Genomic DNA, 18,655 nt, shown 5'->3' with positions numbered 1-18,655 from the left:
ACTGCGGGTTGAGGTAGACAGAGAATGGCCATCTTTTTGCGTGGATGCGCCATGTAACAGCAGATACCGTCCACAAGCTACCTGATTGAGACATGTTCCCGACAAGGGCGCTAATTACCCATTTAACTGACCTTTCCCTTTCATACGTCCCCTAAATTTCACACTACGCGAAAGCGCTAACTAGAGCACGTGTGCCAATTTAGATCTATTGCGATATGCGCAGTGATGCAGAGGGCAACTATGTTGTATTACTGCCCATTAAGGATTGGATTTTCATAACGTTCTACTGTCGTAAAAAGGAATCCCCTTTCCCGCCCTTGAAAAAAATAATGTCCACCAAATTCTGAGATAGTATGACCGCTATGAATTACAATGTGTCAGAGCATTGGGAAGAGCAAGCCACGCATGACCGGATGCAGGGGAATATGCAGAGCTTCTCCTGTCAGTCTAGCATGTTCCCAGCCTTGACCACTGCCCAAGAGCAAGGCATCACTTTACTACACATAGCCCCAAGTATGGAGCCTGCTTCCCTGCAATGTGCATACCATTTCCAATGCAAATGAAGGCCTGCACAACTTAACTCGGTAGAGGATAACATTGCTAGAGGAGAATGTTTTTTTAATTTATTTAATGCATTTAATAAAGTGGAAACCTGGCCTCGAGGCAGACGGAATACTCTGCAACATGTGAAATACAATCATAATACATAGGGGCCGTCAATGCCCGGATACAAGCCTGGAAATAATGGTCTTATTACTGGATTGTTGTGACTTCACAACTGACCTGTAATAATAAAATGGCATTAGAACTGCTGTGTAATCAGTTATTAGCACCATACGGTGGCGAGCCAGCCAATAAGGAGGCCAGGAACGTGGGCTAAAACTGGCGATCTCAGCCTATGTTCCAAGCCGCCCGATGATTGATTTTCCCGCCCGCCATCTTCCCCCCACCCGTTGTTCCCTTTATTTGCATTTCCCCATTCCCGCTTACCTCACTGCAGTGGCAGTGTGTGCCGTCGCCGCCGCCACTGCTGCCGCTCTTTCCGCTCTGCACCGGATGGCTACATTGGATATGGATGAGGGGCTCCTTATGGAGGCCCATTTCCCATTCCATGGTGGCCATCTTTGAACAGTCTTCTCTTTCCTTGAATGGGATGCTGCAAGGTGACCCGTTCACGGAAAGATAATACTCTGAATCTGATCCAGCCCATGGGACAGGTGCTAATAGCGTTAGCTACCCGTTGCAAGGGCTGGAACGGTCGTAACGCCTTTGGAACAGGTGGCTTATGCCATATTATGCATCAGTTGTGACGCCACAATGCCTGCTGATTCAGCCAGCACAGAGCAGAATTCCAGCTGTCACTCTGGCACTTAAAACCGCGTGAAGGTTTTCACATTTCGTGCTTGTAAAATAGTTTTCTGTGACACTTTACAGCCATGAATTGACAAGGAACTGTTTATGGTAGACTGTTTAATTTGTGCACTGATGTTTAACACATGTGAGCAAGAATGTGCAATGTTATTTCTCATTTTAAAGCCCAAAATGAAAACTTTTTTTGATGCATTTCATTAAACGGCTTAAACCTTTTTTTAAAAAACGCATTAGAATCTGCATGTTAGCTTTTTAAATCCAAACAGATTCTACACTGAATATATGGATCCGCAAATGGAAGATGTCTTACATTACATTGAAGAATAGGTCAGGTATTAAATAGGGTGCCAATATGGGGCGATGTATTATGAGGAATAAAATACCCTCTACTATACATAAAAAGGATATTGCAAGTCACGTCAGAGTGCTGTGACCTTATAGAGCAGCTCGCCCTTCAGCCTCGTTCCTCTAACTGGTCACGGAACTCCTCAGTGACTTGCAATGGTTTTGTAACTTACTGCAGTGGGTACTTTATCCCATAAATAATATGACAGCATAATAAAGAAATAACATATCCATAGTATAAAACTTTGCCGTCCATAAAGAAATCCTTAAAAAAAAATCAAAAAAGGAAAGAAGATCTTTCATCCTGATTGCTAAACAGATCCAATTTAGGGAATTCAATATTTTCTAACTTTTTCAAGAGGCTAAGACAGATGGTGTAGCGAAGACAAGAGACTTCCAGAGCTTTGGAACGACATGAGAGTAGGCCTGGTTTCCATTCATGCTTTTTTTACTCTTGCTGTATCTAGATAAGAAAGGGATTTACTCCTTATTGCTGAAGCTCAACCAACAAATAAGCATTTAGCAATGAGATAATAAGGTTGCGGGAGAATAACAGCTTCAATAAACTAATGTCAAAATAATCCTAGCTTCGATGAAAAGCCAATGCACACTGGAAAAGGGCATGATATGATATGATATGGCATTTATAACGTGCCTATACTCAAGTGTTTCAAGGCGCATGAAATATGATCAAATTATTTTGTCACGTTACCAACCAGACCGCAAATCAAAAAGCGAACTTTGGTTTAAAATCACACCAGAAAAGCTTCTCCCCCATCAACATGAGACAGCGCTAATGCCTGAAGTAGCAAAACAACTTTGCAAGTAAGCATGGTGAATACGTATACAGAGAACTTTAAACAATCCTTGACAAGCCGTTCGTTCGTTCATTCGTTCGTTCGTTCGTTCGTTCGTTCGTTCGTTAGTTCGTTCAATCGTTCGTTCGTTCGTTCGTTCGTTCGTTCGTTCGTTCATTCATCCCGATGAGCTGTCGGGTAGGGTCCCATGTGTTAATAAACCCCGCAAAAATATCACCATACAAGAATGGCGCCATATTTTTGCGGCGATATTAACCCATTAAACCTGCGGAGGACACCCCAGCATTATTTTAAAGGGAGCAGGGGACACCCCTGCAGCCCCCTCTCCCATTTACCCCAAAGATTATCCCCACTAATAACATTCCCGACAACCATATATATGGCAATATTATTGGTGGGGATAATTTTACCTGATACCGTCAGGTAGTACATCTTCATAGCCAGGCATATAGGATATTTTTAATGTTTTTATTTTTTCAATTGTGTTAACATGGTCGCCACAACTACCATGGCTCTTAAATGCTACTTCCATTGTTCAAATGTACTCTCTATGTTCCACTTTCCTCAGCTAGTGGTCTTGTATGCAAAATTCAATTTGAAGAAATTTCACTCAGTAAAGGTTGTGTTGTTTCAAACAATACATTTTAAACTGTTGAGGTTTATTTATTTGAATGGCGCACACTGCAATCTTAATTGGCGCTTTCTGTACCAAAACCATCAGAGGCGGATGGGGGCCAGGGGGCAGGCCTCCCAAGAGATTGCTACTGTAGGTGCTGATGCGGCAGAGTTTCATTCAGGTTATTACACGGCTGGCGCAGCAGCAGCTCTGCAACAGCTTGTTAGATGCTGACGCAGCAGCGTTCAATTCAAGACAATAGAGGGCTAGTGCAGCATCCCTGCAACAGATGCGCGAGCGAGGCAGGGAAAAGAGCAGGTCTGCAGGCATTCGGTCATCTAGGATTCGCAGACGGGGTGCGAGGGACTGCAGAAGGGTCTCCGAAACAGCAGTACCTCAGGGATCAGGAAGCTGGATGGAGGGCTGGGCAGACCTTCTTTCCGGAGTTGTGGGCCAGCAACCGAGAACCACCTGCCACCTCACCCTTCCCATTTTAAGCGGAAGGCAGCTGGGCCTAAGCAGAAAGGAGAGGGTGAATGTATGTTTCGATCTGGAGCTATTTCGGTACCATGCTGTATTGTATACACAAAATTAAATGCTGATGGCTAACTTTCACTTCAATGTATTTGAAGAGGTGGATTTCAAAAGGCCATGTGCTATACAAGATGCCTTCATTCATCTAGTTGTCAGTTCTGCTGCATTTCTGTTTAAAAACATGTACATTCAATATATTTTAAGATGCGCGTTAATTATAAAATATATCCCAAATAATATTTATGTTTAATAAAAATGTATACATACTTCAAAGCATGAGACAGCAGATGCTCATTTCAGCAAAGGCGGAGTATCTCAAGTGGATCCCTGAGGGCTTTTACTGAGTAGAGTTCAGGCATTTGGATTTTAAGCTATTGGAATCTCTCTCTCTCTTTCTATATATGTGTCTATGCGTGTGTGTCTGCGTGCGTGCGCACAAACGCGCCCGTGTGTCTATGGCAAAGACAATTTTCTGGAACAAAAGTCTTACACCTGAGCTAACCTGCATACCTACAATGCATTGCTCATCTGGCTCTTAACTGAAGGTGAACTTCCAGTGATCACGGTTGGTTGGCGCACTAGAAAGTGTGCATTGGCTGAAATGGACTATCAAATGTACAGTGCAAAGGCTTTTGTCAAGCCTTTATATACCCACCTCAACTTTTCTGGTGTTTGCTAAACATACCCCGATGCTCCAACAACAAGGAGGTCAGACTATGCTGCATTGATGATCCCTCATAAGGGTGAATAATGTATGCATATGTTTGCATACTTAAAAGCTGTGTGTCTTAGATTGAAAATGTTATCTCTAAAATAGCACTGCCCTAGAAGGAAAGACAATTGTCTGGAGCAAAAGGCTTGCATTTGAGCTAATGTACATACCCACAATGCATTGCTCATGTGGCCCTGCACTGGAGGTGGACTTTCAGTGATGGCTACTGGGTGGGGCAGTGGTATGTGTGACTTAAAACTGCTTCTCATACATATATAAATGCGCATACAGAAATCTAGGGAAACATTGGTTCTTTATCCAAAAGAGCTTCTCGATGGGCCAACATAACGTCTCTGCCGCATTTCCACAGTCTAGCCATTCACATATGTTTACATACTAGACACACACCCATTAAAAAGAAACAGGGACATTATGAGGACAGTCCCTGTGCGGAAAAAGTCTTATCTCCGTGGGAGGCTGCAGTGAAATGAAAGAGGAAGATCTAAACCGCAGCGGGAATGGTTCCAATGTCTCCTTCCATAAGTGTCGGGTTCCGGGTGAGGACCAGATAGGGCCAGAGGCTGCTGTCTCCTGCTGCTGGCATGAGCATTAAAGGGGCCTAGAAATGCAGCCACCGTGAAACATGGCGGGAGAGAGAGAGAGAGAAATAGGGAAGGATGTTCTTTGCAGAAAAGCAGCCAGGTCCACATCATGTGGAAAGTGAAAGAGAAGGTGCAGGGCCACATGGTAAAAATGGGGAGAGTGACTTCAGGCTCTGATGAGAAAAAGTGGGAAAATTGAGCAATGAAAAGGAATATGGTGGGAAGGTGCCCTTTTGGTGTAAGCATAGAAGGGAGAATACAGTGGATGTTACCAAAGACGACTAGGTGTGGACTAAGGTGAGGATTGGGTGGGTCGCTGGTTTTATAACTGCGTAAAGATAGCAGAGGCTTGGGTGGAAGATGGCCTATTCTACGAGATAGGCCGAAGGACTTTAGATGGATGTTCAGGGTTAAGGCAAGTAAGTGACGCCATAGACCGTCTCACAGTCCCACCAATAAGCAGCATCCATGCTCTGCCCTGAGCTTTTAATAGTTTGGCGACGCTAGGTGAAGAGACAGGTATAGGACAACCATTTTGCAGATGGTCTATTGCCAGACGGACTGGCCTTGTTTTGGAATCTATTGGCACTTTGGTGCCAACATTCTCTCTTTCACAGAACAAAAACATCTGTTCAATACCAAGGGAATACATGCATGTATACCAAGATCTTGGCCAGAATCGGTATTTCATACGGATAACGTTTTCCGTGGGCCAACATAGAAGCTCGGCCTCATTCCCACATCCCAGCGACTTGCATATGTTCATGCACTACATACACCCATTAAAAAGAACCAGGGAGACTATGAAGGACAGGGTGCAGGCTCCAATGGAAACCTGAGCTGCCTGTGGACTGGTCCAGATGTCTCCTGCCGTGACAGGGGGTGGAACTCAGATAAGAGCATATGCCCAAGTCTCCTGTTGCTGGTGTGAGCATTAAACGAGCCCAAGGAGGTAGCCACTGCAATCCACCCCCACAGACATGGCAGGGGAAATCCATGCAGGAGGAAACACAGAAGGTTATGCTTTGTAAAGATACGCATCTGAAATAACCTCAAATCAATTTGTTTTACACAAATATTTTTTGCGATGAGTAATAATTTGAGTACATATGATGGGCTTATCTATCCATTTGTTGTCATTAATGTATCCATAACCAGGTGCCATTCTTCTTTACTGAGTGGCATTTATTTTGTCTCAAGGGTGGTAATGATACATGACCAATAAGCTTAAGCTAAAAGGTATTTTCAAACTTGGCTCCCGAGCGCTACAATTCCCTCTTTACAAGAATTACAGCCCGCTTCCTACCACTAGCATATTCCGCACTGCTTGTGGACAGTGGTCAAAGTGTACGAAAAGAAGTAGTGGCACTATGTTCCCTGCTGGCCCGCCCCCCACAAATCCCATCCCATCACCCCCTGCCACACCCAATACAAACCCAATACCTGTGTCCCACCTTTCCTCAATTCTACCCCCACCACTGTGTAAAGGCGGAAAGAAAGACAGTGAAAGAAAATGCAACATTCGTTTGAAATGACCCCATTAACTTTGTTCGTTGTCCCCACGGCATGCAGCTTTACGCACCCTCCCCTTTCTAACCACCCACCACTCGCACCTCTGAAGGGGCACGCTGAAGAGTAAAGCCACCCCTGCCACATACCCCTGATGCAGTGCACTGAAGTGCACATTTTAACTTCTTCTTACACTTTTATTTTAAAATGAAACCCATCCGGAACGGTTTCTTTTTAAAATAAATATATAGGAGCAGTGAAGCTTAATTAAAAAAAGTAGAGGAGCACTGCTCCCAACCGCTCCCGCCCACTTCGACCACTGCTTGTGGAATACTATTGATGACACCAACCAGGCAGGAGTTTCCTTGCACTATTCTCACAGAAGAGGTGGTCATGCTAGTGTGCCTACGCATGCAGAGTGGCCAGAGGGGACATGTTTGTACTACACAAAATACTCCCATAAATAAATAAATAAATAATTAAATAAATAAATAAATAGATAAATAACTAACAAAATAAATAAATAAATAGACAGCAGTGTTTCAAAAATACTCACAACCACAAAATGACCTGGATCACAAAGCAGTGAAAACCAAAAATAATTTTAGAAAATATTTTATCCCGCTGCTTAAAACAAATATGGATGTTCACGTCCAAGGTCTCACTTGAAAAAGTTTATACAAGTAAATACATATTCAAGGAAAAAACTTTAGTTGTAGAGACATTAGGGTGAGAACTCAATGCAACAAAACCCCTGAAATTCAGCTAAAGTGACATTAACTGTGCGCCCCCTGTTGCACAGCCAATGACAACAATGATGACATCACTGATGACTTCGCTGGTGACATCACTAGGACAACATCTCCTGCAAAGCCTGCTTCCTGCATGTGGCTCCCCACGGCCATCTGCTGCCATCCACATGAACCATGCACATGGAAGTGGGGCTCCACTTCTAGCTCCATGGTGGCCATTTTTTACATGGTCTGACTCCACTGGCCATGAGGTAGCCATTGCCTGTGTTTTTGCTATTAACAGCACGGGCGGGGGGGTTGCCCCGGTGCTATTAGCAATAGCACTGTGTTCTAAGCGGCTACCATGTGATAAAGGGCTGTGGACCCATACTACAGGTCCTCAGTGCCCTCTGACCTATTTACTTGGGCCTGGCCATTTCCACCCACTAAAGCCTTAAAAACAGGTTATTCTTTCTTAACTATAACTCGTTAACCCATTATTGATTAATGGCTGCTCAAGGACCTTGGTGATGCATCTGCAGAACCACGCCACAGACACACAAAACAATCCCATACAGACCCACACACCAAAACAACCTCAACCCCATTCCATCTATAGAAGTAACCCCAAAACACAGTGGCCCTCATTACGACCCTGGCGGAAAGTGACTGACCGGACCGCCACAGCGTAAATAGCGTTTCCGCCATTGCACGATGGAGCAAAGTGCGGCCCATTCCGACCCATCGGGCACGAGCACCACGCCATGGCGGAAGTGCAAAGTCCGCGATGGCGGAAATGACCCCAAAACGGCCCACACCGCCGCCGTACGGCGCCCTAGGTGCAATACCGCCACCCATCATAGCGGACACCGCAGTGAGCGCCAACCGTAAAGTACGGCGACCGTAAATATACGGAAACGGAAGTAAAAACATGGGCCCGGAACGGGAAACAACACCCCGTACACCTATAAAACCACTAAATACACACAACCACTAAAAACACCACCCTGAGACACATCCCAACCCGTCATCCACCCTAGTGAAACCAAGAAAAATGGGAAAAGTAACGAAGAAAGCGTGCGACCGCAAGCGGCAGGTCCACTTCTCCCGTGAGGAACTCACCGTGCTAACAGAGACCCTCCAGGAGAATGCCGCCGCCGTCTTCTCCACGCAAATGACCAGGACGGCACTTGCGAACAAGAAGGCCATATGGGCCCTGGTGGCACAGCGGGTAAGTGCGGTGGGGACCGCACCCCGCAACCCACAGCAATGCAGGAAGCGGTGGGACGACCTGCGGATACGCGTCCGTAGCATACTTTCTGCCAACCGCAACATTGCCACAGCCACCGGGGGAGGGTCGGAATCACCCATCAAGCTGACCCCCTGGGAAGAAATCTGTGCCTCCACCATTGGAATGGAGAGCATAGAGGGAGTCGGAGGGATGGAGAAAGGAGTGCAGACATCCGGAGAATCAGGTAGGTGGCCCAAATAAAACAATGCCAAAACCACAATGTACAATCATGTGAAGTACCACGTGCCCACATAGTGCAACAGAAACACATGGCCAGGAGAACGTCCACACACATTGGCCTGATAGCGCACTTTAAAACCACAATAAATACATAAATAATTAAAAACCCCAATAACACCCACTACACGTGCAGCAGGCACACCCTAACTGCAGGCTGCCAAACAACTGCACCCTCACTCCACACACAAATGAAAGCACCTCCAAGGCCCCGACCCAAATCACCCTCAGGTACCACCCCAATGCATGTGATACATTGCCATTCCAATTCCCACAGACCCATTAATAACGCTCGCCCTCCTTTACTCCACCACAGGGTCCGATCCAAACGACGAGCTCCAGGACACCCCTACCAGCACACCTGCAAAGAGGGCCAAGACCGACGGCCAAAGACCCTCCACCTCAGCTGCACGCATCAAGACACGGCAGCAGCACATATCAAGTGGCAGCACACAGGAGGGAACATCAACAGGCACCCCAGCAGCCAGCATGCCCACAACACCACCACCACAGGTCCCCCCAATGGATGCCACAGAAGGTACTGCCTCTGGTGGCAGCAGCACCATAGGTGACACCCCATTAATGGCAGCATGCTCCGACACAGAAGACGGGGATGTCGAAGTCAGATCCATCCATGACCTGTCCCAATCCCCCTGTCTGTTCCATCCCGTACACCATGAGGATACCACGCAGGGGCACCCACAAGACGACGACTGGCCATCCCCCACAAGCCCTGTGGCAGGGCAACATGAGGCGAACAGCCCCTCTGTGACACCACCGCAAATGGCCATGGCCCAGCAGAGGCAACAGTCCCTCGACCAGTTAATCGTGCAACAGCAGCAACTGGCCACGCTCCTCAAGGACCATGCCGATGGATGTGGGGGCACTAAGGCAGACATAGAAACATCAACTGAGACACTTAGGGCACAAATCGAGAGTAGCACCGAGAGCCTGAGAGTCCAAATGGAGAGTAGCACCGAGAGCCTGAGAGTCCAAATGGAGAGTAGCACCGAGAGCCTGAGAGTCCAAATGGAGAGAAGCACCGAGAGCCTGAGGGGGGAACTGCATGCGACGTCCAAAGACGTATGTGCCGAACTTGCCGCAGTGCGCCGTGTGCTCACTGAGCTCTCACAAACCCTTAGGGACATGCATGGACGTGAGCAGGCAGAGACATCATCCGTTGCAAGTTCCGTCCAGGGCAGCCCCCAACGTAGATCTGGGAGGAACCTGCGCTCCACAGGCAGGGGTGCCCCTGATACCCGCAGAGGGGGCTTGCAATAGCGACTGCCCACTGACAATGAGCATCTTTGGACACTGGTGTTCGGGGGGGAGGTAGGAGGGTGGAGGGGGTGTGTTGGGCTCACTTGGGTGGCGGGTCGATAGGGTGTTCCACATGATATCACATCTGCCATAAACAATGCACGATCAAACAATGAGATGTGTGGACAATGATCTTTGTGTACTAGGCCATCATAGGCGTACAGTCCATATTGTGCATGTACCAGACACACACAGTGCCACGAGTCCCGTGTCCATGTATCAGCAACCAGGCGTGAGTGCTAGAAGCATGCATCTATGAGATGCTGACGAATTTCACGGCCCTCCTGTGCCTCGCAGACTCCTTGAGGTGCTGCCACATCCCCACCCTCATCATGACCATCTTCAGGTGCTTGCAGTTCTGCGTCAGGGGGCATGGGCACATTTCTACGTACGCACATGTTGTGGAGCATGACACATGCCATCACCATCTTTGCAACCTTCTCATGGCGGTACAGGAGTGCCCCGCCAGACCTGCTGAGGCACCGGAAACGGGTCTTCAGTAGGCCGAATGCCTGTTCAATGACTACACGGGTACGTGAGTGGGCATGGTTGTAGTCCTCCTCATGCTGGTCCCGTGGGTTCCGGACTGGTGTGAGGAGCCATCTCTTCAGTGGATATCCGGCATCACCTGTATGTGGACGATAAACGAATTATGTGGAATGCCATTGCTACGTACGCACCCCCCCCCTTCCTGCCAGGTCATTGCCGCATCACATACCCCACATCATCATGCATGAAATGAGACTCACCGAGTAGCCAGGATCTGTTCCCTGCGTGTCGCTCCATGTAGCGTGGTATTGTAGAGTTCCTCAAGACCATAGAATCATGGGTTGATCCAGGGAATCGGGCACAACAATGTGTAATGATCCTGTTGGAGTCACACACCATTTGTACATTCAGTGAATGAAATTGTTTTCGGTTGCGGTACTGGGCCTCCATGGCATGTGGGACGACCAATTCCACATGGGTGCAGTCGATGGCACCAATGCAACCCGGTATGCCGCCAAGTGCATGGAATCCCACTTTTGTGTTGGTTATTTCCTGCTCCGAGCGTGGTAGAGAGATGTAGTCGTCTGCGTGCTGCAGGAGGGCATCGAGCACTTGCAATAGTGTCCGTGAGAACAGTGGCTGAGAAATGCCATGCAACTGTCCGACTGTGTGCTGGTAGGTGCCTGTGGCCAGGAAGTGGAGTACAGACACCACCTTCAGTAGGGGTGGGATGGCGGTTGGGCTATCTATCATGCTGACAAGGTCAGCCTGTGTCATGTCCACAATGGCGGCTATGGTGTCCCGGTCCAAACGGTAGAGGGTGTGGATCTGCTCATCAGTGAGGTTGAACGGATGTGCTCGGAGGCGTGGGATTGCGGGCTGCCTGCGTGGTGGTAGTGGCTGTGCTGGCGGCCCTTGCTGGCCATGCCTTGCCCTCCTCCTCCTCCTGCGTCTCCTCCGTGCGGCCGGTTGTAGTTGGTGTTCGTCTTCTTCTTGGAGTTGGAGTACTTGCAGTGCTATCAGGTCCCCCAGGGCCAACATCGCGAGTCCTGCCGGTAGCATTTCGGAGTGGTTGTGGGAGGAGACTGGGCGTGCAATTTATGTGTTTTCAGGCTGTATGGCCTCCACCTGTGGTGATTCATTCACCTGTGCAAGCTGCTCTCCCCTTTGGGCGAGCACGTCCCGCACACAACGCTGCAATTCGAGGAATGGCATCTTGCTATTACAATCATGTATTAGTACCCGATGGCCTTGTAACATTGGTTGATATGTTCATTCGGCTATGGTCCCATTGTTTCACATGCATTCTTTGCAGTCGCGAACAGACTTGTGAAGGGTCAGTGGAACGTAGTACTCGAGTAACGGTGGGCCCTCATGCATCACTGTACCGAGTTGCACCGACGGGCGGGGCGTCCCATTTGTGGGTGAAGGCAGTTGCCATTTTCACACACAGCCGCACTAGATGGATTAATTTGTGATTTCAAGCGGCCACAGATGCCTTTTCAACGTGATGTTGCAAATGAGGAATTCGAAGGGCGGCGCTTTCGGTCTTCAGCTAGCGGCGAGGAGATGCCCACAGGTCTGACTGCAAATATAACGTTCTATTGTTCAGTGTCCTTGGGACAGGGGCCATGGCGAGGATGCAATGATTGATATGAATAGTTTGGGATGCGCAATAGCGAAGTGGATGATGAGGCCGGACGTTCCCAAATACATGTTACTTCACAACACTGGAATTACGGGCTGGGGCACAGTGGATTTTGCAGGCTGCATAACGCACAGACTCAATGGAATTCTCACATGTTATGTGAGTATGGAAACAGGCGTTATCATTACGGGATGAGGGAATGATGAATGGATGCATGGGCAGATGATTTGATACGGTGTTTGCCATGTACAGGGCTTCTTGGAATCTGTCCGCCTCCCCTGCGCTATGTGATGCAGGGCTGCCATAGTGGGACCATCGTCTATCTGGCCTTGTTGAGCCCTCCCTGTCTCGACGCGCCTTCAGACACTTGTGTCCATGCACGTTACCAATCCCATCTGATGGATTCTGTTTTCACAGACGCATGCACAGGTACACTCGTTTGTGATGGTGTTTTCACCTCGATATGGATAGTTATGAGTCGCAAGTGGTTTTGGGGTGGTGATGATCCTTTGGAGTGGGCTAGCATGCATATGGCTGTGGATCTAGTGTGATCATTGAAGTGAGTTGTTCGAATGTAGTTCTGATGGCCATTCTTTTCTTTTTCTTTTCTTTTGGTTGACAGGTATCTCCTCCCCTTTTGCCACTGCCATCTGTATGCCACTCCTGCAGATGGGTTTTACTCCCGACACCTGCTGCTTCGTGTTAATCAGTGGAGCAGCATTACGATCTTATGGGACGATCGCCAATGGGCCACATGCCCTTACGCAGTACTAGTGGCTCGGAGCAACATTTCGGCCTTTCAGCTGGACTAGTGCCTCCCTATTGGGACGGCCCTGCGGTTCTAGGCGCTTCCATGTTGCCTTTTCGTACGGAATGTAGCCCCTGTGTACCATGAGGGAACAGGGCGTCACACAGGAAGTAGCTGGTCATTTCTTGCGGATGCAGCCCACAATGGTGAAATGTGTTTTGGAGTTCATGGCCTAATGGCTGTATGGGCTTGGTGAATCTGTTGTGCATTAAATTTCTATTCTGATATGGGCCGTGTAGCGTTCTTCTTTGCAAGTGATGTGGCATATTCCTATTTGGGGAGCGATGTATTGTGAGGAGATCTGCATTGGGTTCCAGCTTCGGAGTATAGTTGCGTGGTACTGTGCTGGGCGCGTTTGCCTACGAAGCCCAGTGAGGTCAGGGGTGAGGGCTGCCAATATGACTGTTTGGATGATGTCATGCTCAGGGGCGGGGGGTAGGTTTTGTGTAACAGATGCCGGTCAGCCAGGTGGATTGGTGGAATGATGTGATTATCGGAATTATGCTGCCTGTGTTTGCGTGCGTTTCTTGGTGGGAGACTGAGGTCATGTCCATTGGTATAGCTTCTGTATTCGTGCCATCTGTGCCCTGCAGCTCCCATTGGCCCCTCTTGTGATTCTTTTGTTCGTTGGCATGCATGGGTGACTTGTACATTTCACTGGTTGCATTGTGACTTCGTTGCACCTACGGGGAGTTGTACTATGTGGCCAGGGAGCGGTGTACAGGCACTCAGTGGGGCCGTTTACGGTTGATTCGCGATGCCGTACTTCTCACCATGGCGGAATGGTACTTTCCGCCGTGCTTGATGGCGTTAGGTACATGTCCGCTAGGGTCGGAATTCGCGTACCCTTGCGCCATGGTGCTAATTACGGTTTGGCATGGCGCGCGCGCGCGTACTTGGTGCAGTTAGCGTTGGCGTTCACTACGGTGTCGCTAATGGCATCGTACTTTACGGTGACGGGTCATAGTCGCACCGAGCGCTATTCGATGGCGGTATTGCATTTCCGCCATCGTTTTTCGCTTTCCGCCAGGGTCGTAATGAGGGCCAGTGACTGTTTTTTTTCAGAACTAAAGCTACCAACTGCACGGCAAAAGCTCTCTTGCACTCTCCCTCTCTGTCCCACCTTCCTTTTGATCCCCCTTGAGTGTCTGGAGACCCTGGAAAAGGCAGTGGTGTGTGGTATAAATCTCAATACTAGAACAGAACATGCATTCCGGGTTGTAGGGTGGATTACAATAATATCCCCACCATTGTAACTACAACGCGTGTTCCATTCTTGGCAGAGATGCCACAGAAAGAGTTCTAGTTTGCTTTACAAAAACCTCTCACACGCAAGCCAGGGCACCGCAATATGGAATTGAGGGACACTTTGCTAGCATCCCCTTAGACTGGATTCGTACTAAGTCAGAATTGTCCAACTCCAGGCCTCGAGGGCTGTGAACCTGACGATTTTTCAGGATATCCTTCATTAATATTCATGAGGGAAAATATGCATTTTATGCAAATGTATCTCATGAATATTAATGGTGTAGGTATCCTGAATATCCAACATATTTCCGGCCCTCGAGGTCTGGAGTTGGACAACCCTGTACTAAGTATACTTTTAGTTCTTCGATCTCCAGCACTGTCATGCAAGAACTCATGTCGTCCTAAAAAGGCAGGCCAAATGCTTAATGGAAATAGGGAGCAACAGGATTCCGGGCCAGACACCAAATGTTTGCAGTAATTGAATATATGTGCAAGCTACAGAAGTTACATCCACTCTCCCGACATGAATCGATAATGTGGTGAGGTGCCCATTTAAAAGCCTGAGATCCTTTGTTCGCTTGATTCGCTGCGACTCTTACTCATTACTGCATAATGCACACTTTCATCTGGGCAAATGGAGAGCGACCACTGATGATATGAAAATGCAAAACGGAGGTCCACAATGGATTCACGAGCATGAGACTGCCTTGCATTAGAGAGCCTCCTATGGTTAGGATCCCTAACCATGATGGCAATTCGCATGGATGAGAACAACACCTTCCTCTTGTTCAACAATAAGGAAGCAGCACTTTAGATAAGCAATGTACAAGCGATTCATGAGAGAGAAAAGAAACAAGAGCTACTCATACTTTGAGGCTGCCCGTTGAAAGCGATTATGGCTGATTTATACTTTGAGGCTGCCCATTGAAAGCGATTATGGCTGATTTATACTTTGAGGCTGCCCAGTGAAAGCGATTATGGCTCATTTCCAGAGGTTTGCATTTCTGTTTCCGTTTGAGAGCTAGAACAGATTCACAAGTGTTTTGTTAAGCTGTACTGTGCATTCCTGTTAAGAGATAGGAAAATGTACAAAGGTTTGAGTAATCTGAACTTCTATTACTCTTTGACCGACAGAACGGATTCACAGAGGTTTGAACAATTTTAACTTCTATCACATATAGCGAGCTAGAATAGATTTACACATTTTTTATCGATCTGCACGTTGGTTTCCCCTTTGAGATATAGGAATATTCATAAAGATTTGAGTAATTTACACTAGTATTATCTTTTGAAGGATAGAGCATAGTCACAGAGGTTTGATAAATGTTATTTATTTATTTGTATGTATTTCATTGTTTTAGAGCACCTAGACCCATGGGTATACCAGCGCTAGTATATAGTTTGATACTATAGAAACCATGTGGTGAACAAAGGAAGGGTAGAGAAAGTTAGTGCTGGCAAAGATAGGGTGCTTAGCATAGTCTTAGTCTTAGTGATATTTATTAAACAACCAGGTTTTTAGACATTTCTTGAAGAGGGTACATGAAGGTTCTTCTTCGAGTGAGGGCGGAAGGGAGTTGCACAATGTGGGTGCAGCAACAGGAAAGCTCACTCCGCCTGCTCGCTTTCTATTGTATCTGGGTGTAAATAGGACATGGGAGGATGATGGGCGAAGGCAGCAGGTTTTCTCTTTTTTCGATATGTTATGGTTCAGGACGGAGGGTGCAGCGTTGTGGATACAGCAGTGAGTGATGGACAGGATCTTGAACTCAACCCAAGCTTTTACTGGTAGCCAATGGCCATTTCTCCTGGCCTATGAGATGTGGTCTGTGCATTTCATACCCCAGGCAGCACAAAGGACATTGTTTTAGATCAATTGAAGTTTAGTGAGGTTTTTGGTGGAGGTGCCAAAGAGGAGAGCATTACATTAGTCCACTTTGCTACCAACAATGGCCCTGACTAGGGTAAGGAAATTGTCGGATGAAAGAAACGTACTGCTGATATTGATGAGTTTTGTGGGGTAAGTTGCAGATGAGGCCATGGCGTTGACATGCTTTTGCATGGAAAGCTCTGTATTGAGGTAGATGACCAAGGTTTTCACATGGCTGGAAATGGGGATATGGTTGCTGCAGATGGAGAAGGATGCAAAGGCAGGGTTGGGTAGTTTGAGCCGGTGAGCGGGTCGCACAACAAGGAGCTCTGTTTTGTCATTATTGAGACAAAGGTGGTGTTCGGCCATCCAGATCTGAATGATGCTGTAGGCACAGTTGATGTTAGCTAAGTCTGGAGTTGAGTGCACGTTTTTCAATTCTGTTACCAATTGAGGGATAGAAAATATTCCCAACTGTTTGAGACATCTGAACTTCTATTTCCTTTTTAGAGGTAGAGAAGATTCACAATGATTTGAGTAATTTGTACGTCTATCATTTTTTAGAGATAGGGAATATTCACAAACTTTTGAGTGATGGGCAATTCTATTACCTTTCAAAGATAAGGCAGATTCACAAAGGTGTGTGTATCGTTCCCTGCTGTCTACTTTCCTATCACAGCTTCACGTATGGCTTTGTACCGTAGCATATGATGATCAAATTTCGGTCCATGGAAGCAACTATGGAGCCAAATGTGCCTGTGTACGGGTCAACTGGCACACCTACGACTAGGAAACTGGGACAGTGGCAAAACAGAATAAGCCTAAAGCAACATACATCTCAGCCACCATTCCTTAGTGAAGGTGGTATGGGAAGTAATGTCATTTTAGATGCTGGTGCAAAGGTGCTGATTTCTTATTGGGCTACCACAGACCGCTCTATATCTTCATTTAGTTCACATGGTCTTTGAATGCTGTCATTGTCAGCATCCAGCAGTTGGGACTTGTGGATATAAAGTGAACACTACACAGATCTGAACTCATACACTTATTGAAGTGTGAACATCGAACAAATGGGTCTTTTATCTTCTTTGTCTCTTTTTTGGTATAAAAGACCTTCTCCCATTTTTTTATCCCTTCTTTTAGTGTCAAAATAAGTACCAATGACTTTCTTATAATCCCTATCTGAGCGAGCACCAGGACTCTTCTAAAGCCCATTTGCCTCATTACAAAAGGTTTGCAGACAATGTAGTGTTCTTATGCTCACCGCCATTAAATCAGAGTAAAGGCCCATCAGTTGTCATGAGGGGTTGGGCACGTGATGACATTTAGTGACTGCATGTGACACCCTGACTAGCCACCGTCTTCCATCAGCAGCCACTTTCCAATACTCAGAAGCCACCTTCTACCATGAGCTGCCACCTTCCCACTCTGAGCAGTAACCTTCACACCCTCAGCAGCCACCTTCCACCGTGAGTGGCCACCTTCCCACCATAAGTAGCGCCTGACCCATCCTCAGGAGCCACCTTCCCACCCTGAGCAGTCACATTCCCACCCCAGCAGCCAGCCTCCCACCCTGACTAGCCACCCTCGCACCCTCAGCAGCCACCTTCCCTACCAACTCCATTTTGCCTCTTCTCTCCACAATCATCCTAAAAAGGCAAACATTGCCTTTCTATTCCTGGACTGTTTATTTGTTGAGTGTAGTGATAAAGTGTAACTAAAATATATCTTTACAAAGCCCTTCTGGATTACATAACATAGTGCGACATAGCATACTCTAGTGACACTTACCACAGCACAGCACATTTTAATGTAACATAAAACTCCACTGTGCAGTATACTTTAGTACAGCACACCAAACAAAAATAAAGCACATCAAAGTATAATAGGTTAACAATGTCTCCAGTTAAGTGATATCAAAGAATTCAATATCAGAGTTGAGTATGACCCAGCCTCTTATCCTTCCGAAGGTGAACATGGTACCATTACATTAGGCAGTAATAGCACTTGCTGGTGCAACACCTACAAGTGAGTAGAGTCTGTCAGGAAGTGCCATATAAGAACACACATTATTATTATGATTATAATGAGGATTATCATTATAATTAGTGGTAGTAGTATAGTAGTAGCATTGCTGTTGCTGTTGCTGTTGTTCTTGTTGTTGTTACAATGATTTATCATATTGTGATATTGATTTAATTTGGAATTCAGCACCTGGAGACCAGGAAAATGGCCATAGTGCTCAGTATGAATCCGAGTAACATAACATGACATAGCATAACCGGATGTCGAAAACAAAATGTACGAGGGAGAAAAAAAAAAGTAATTTGAATGAAAATAACTTTCGGTTTGGTCATTAGCGGCAACCTGCTTCCCTGCACCCCCTTACTCACCTTCTGGCGGCATACAGGGAAGTGTGCCGCCACCTGCGCCATCCCTCTGCGATGCCAGTTCCCTTCATGCACTTGGATTGGAACCGACGCTGCAGGGCCCTTTCGTTATTTTT

The 18,655-nt window shown here is 47.0% G+C and overlaps 1 protein-coding gene across 1 annotated transcript in view; it reads right to left on the bottom strand.

The window, feature by feature from the left end:
• Positions 1-18,655, bottom strand: part of FGF14 (fibroblast growth factor 14) — a 1,600,952-nt gene that overhangs the window by 1,365,231 nt on the left and 217,066 nt on the right. The window lies entirely within an intron of this gene.

Source organism: Ambystoma mexicanum, chromosome 7p (assembly GCF_040938575.1).
Source record: "Ambystoma mexicanum isolate Mex_15411 chromosome 7p, UKY_AmexF1_1, whole genome shotgun sequence".
Classification (NCBI taxonomy): Eukaryota; Metazoa; Chordata; class Amphibia; order Caudata; family Ambystomatidae; genus Ambystoma; species Ambystoma mexicanum.
The sequence above is the reverse complement of the archived record's forward strand: the minus strand, read 5'-3'. Positions and strand labels throughout refer to the sequence as shown.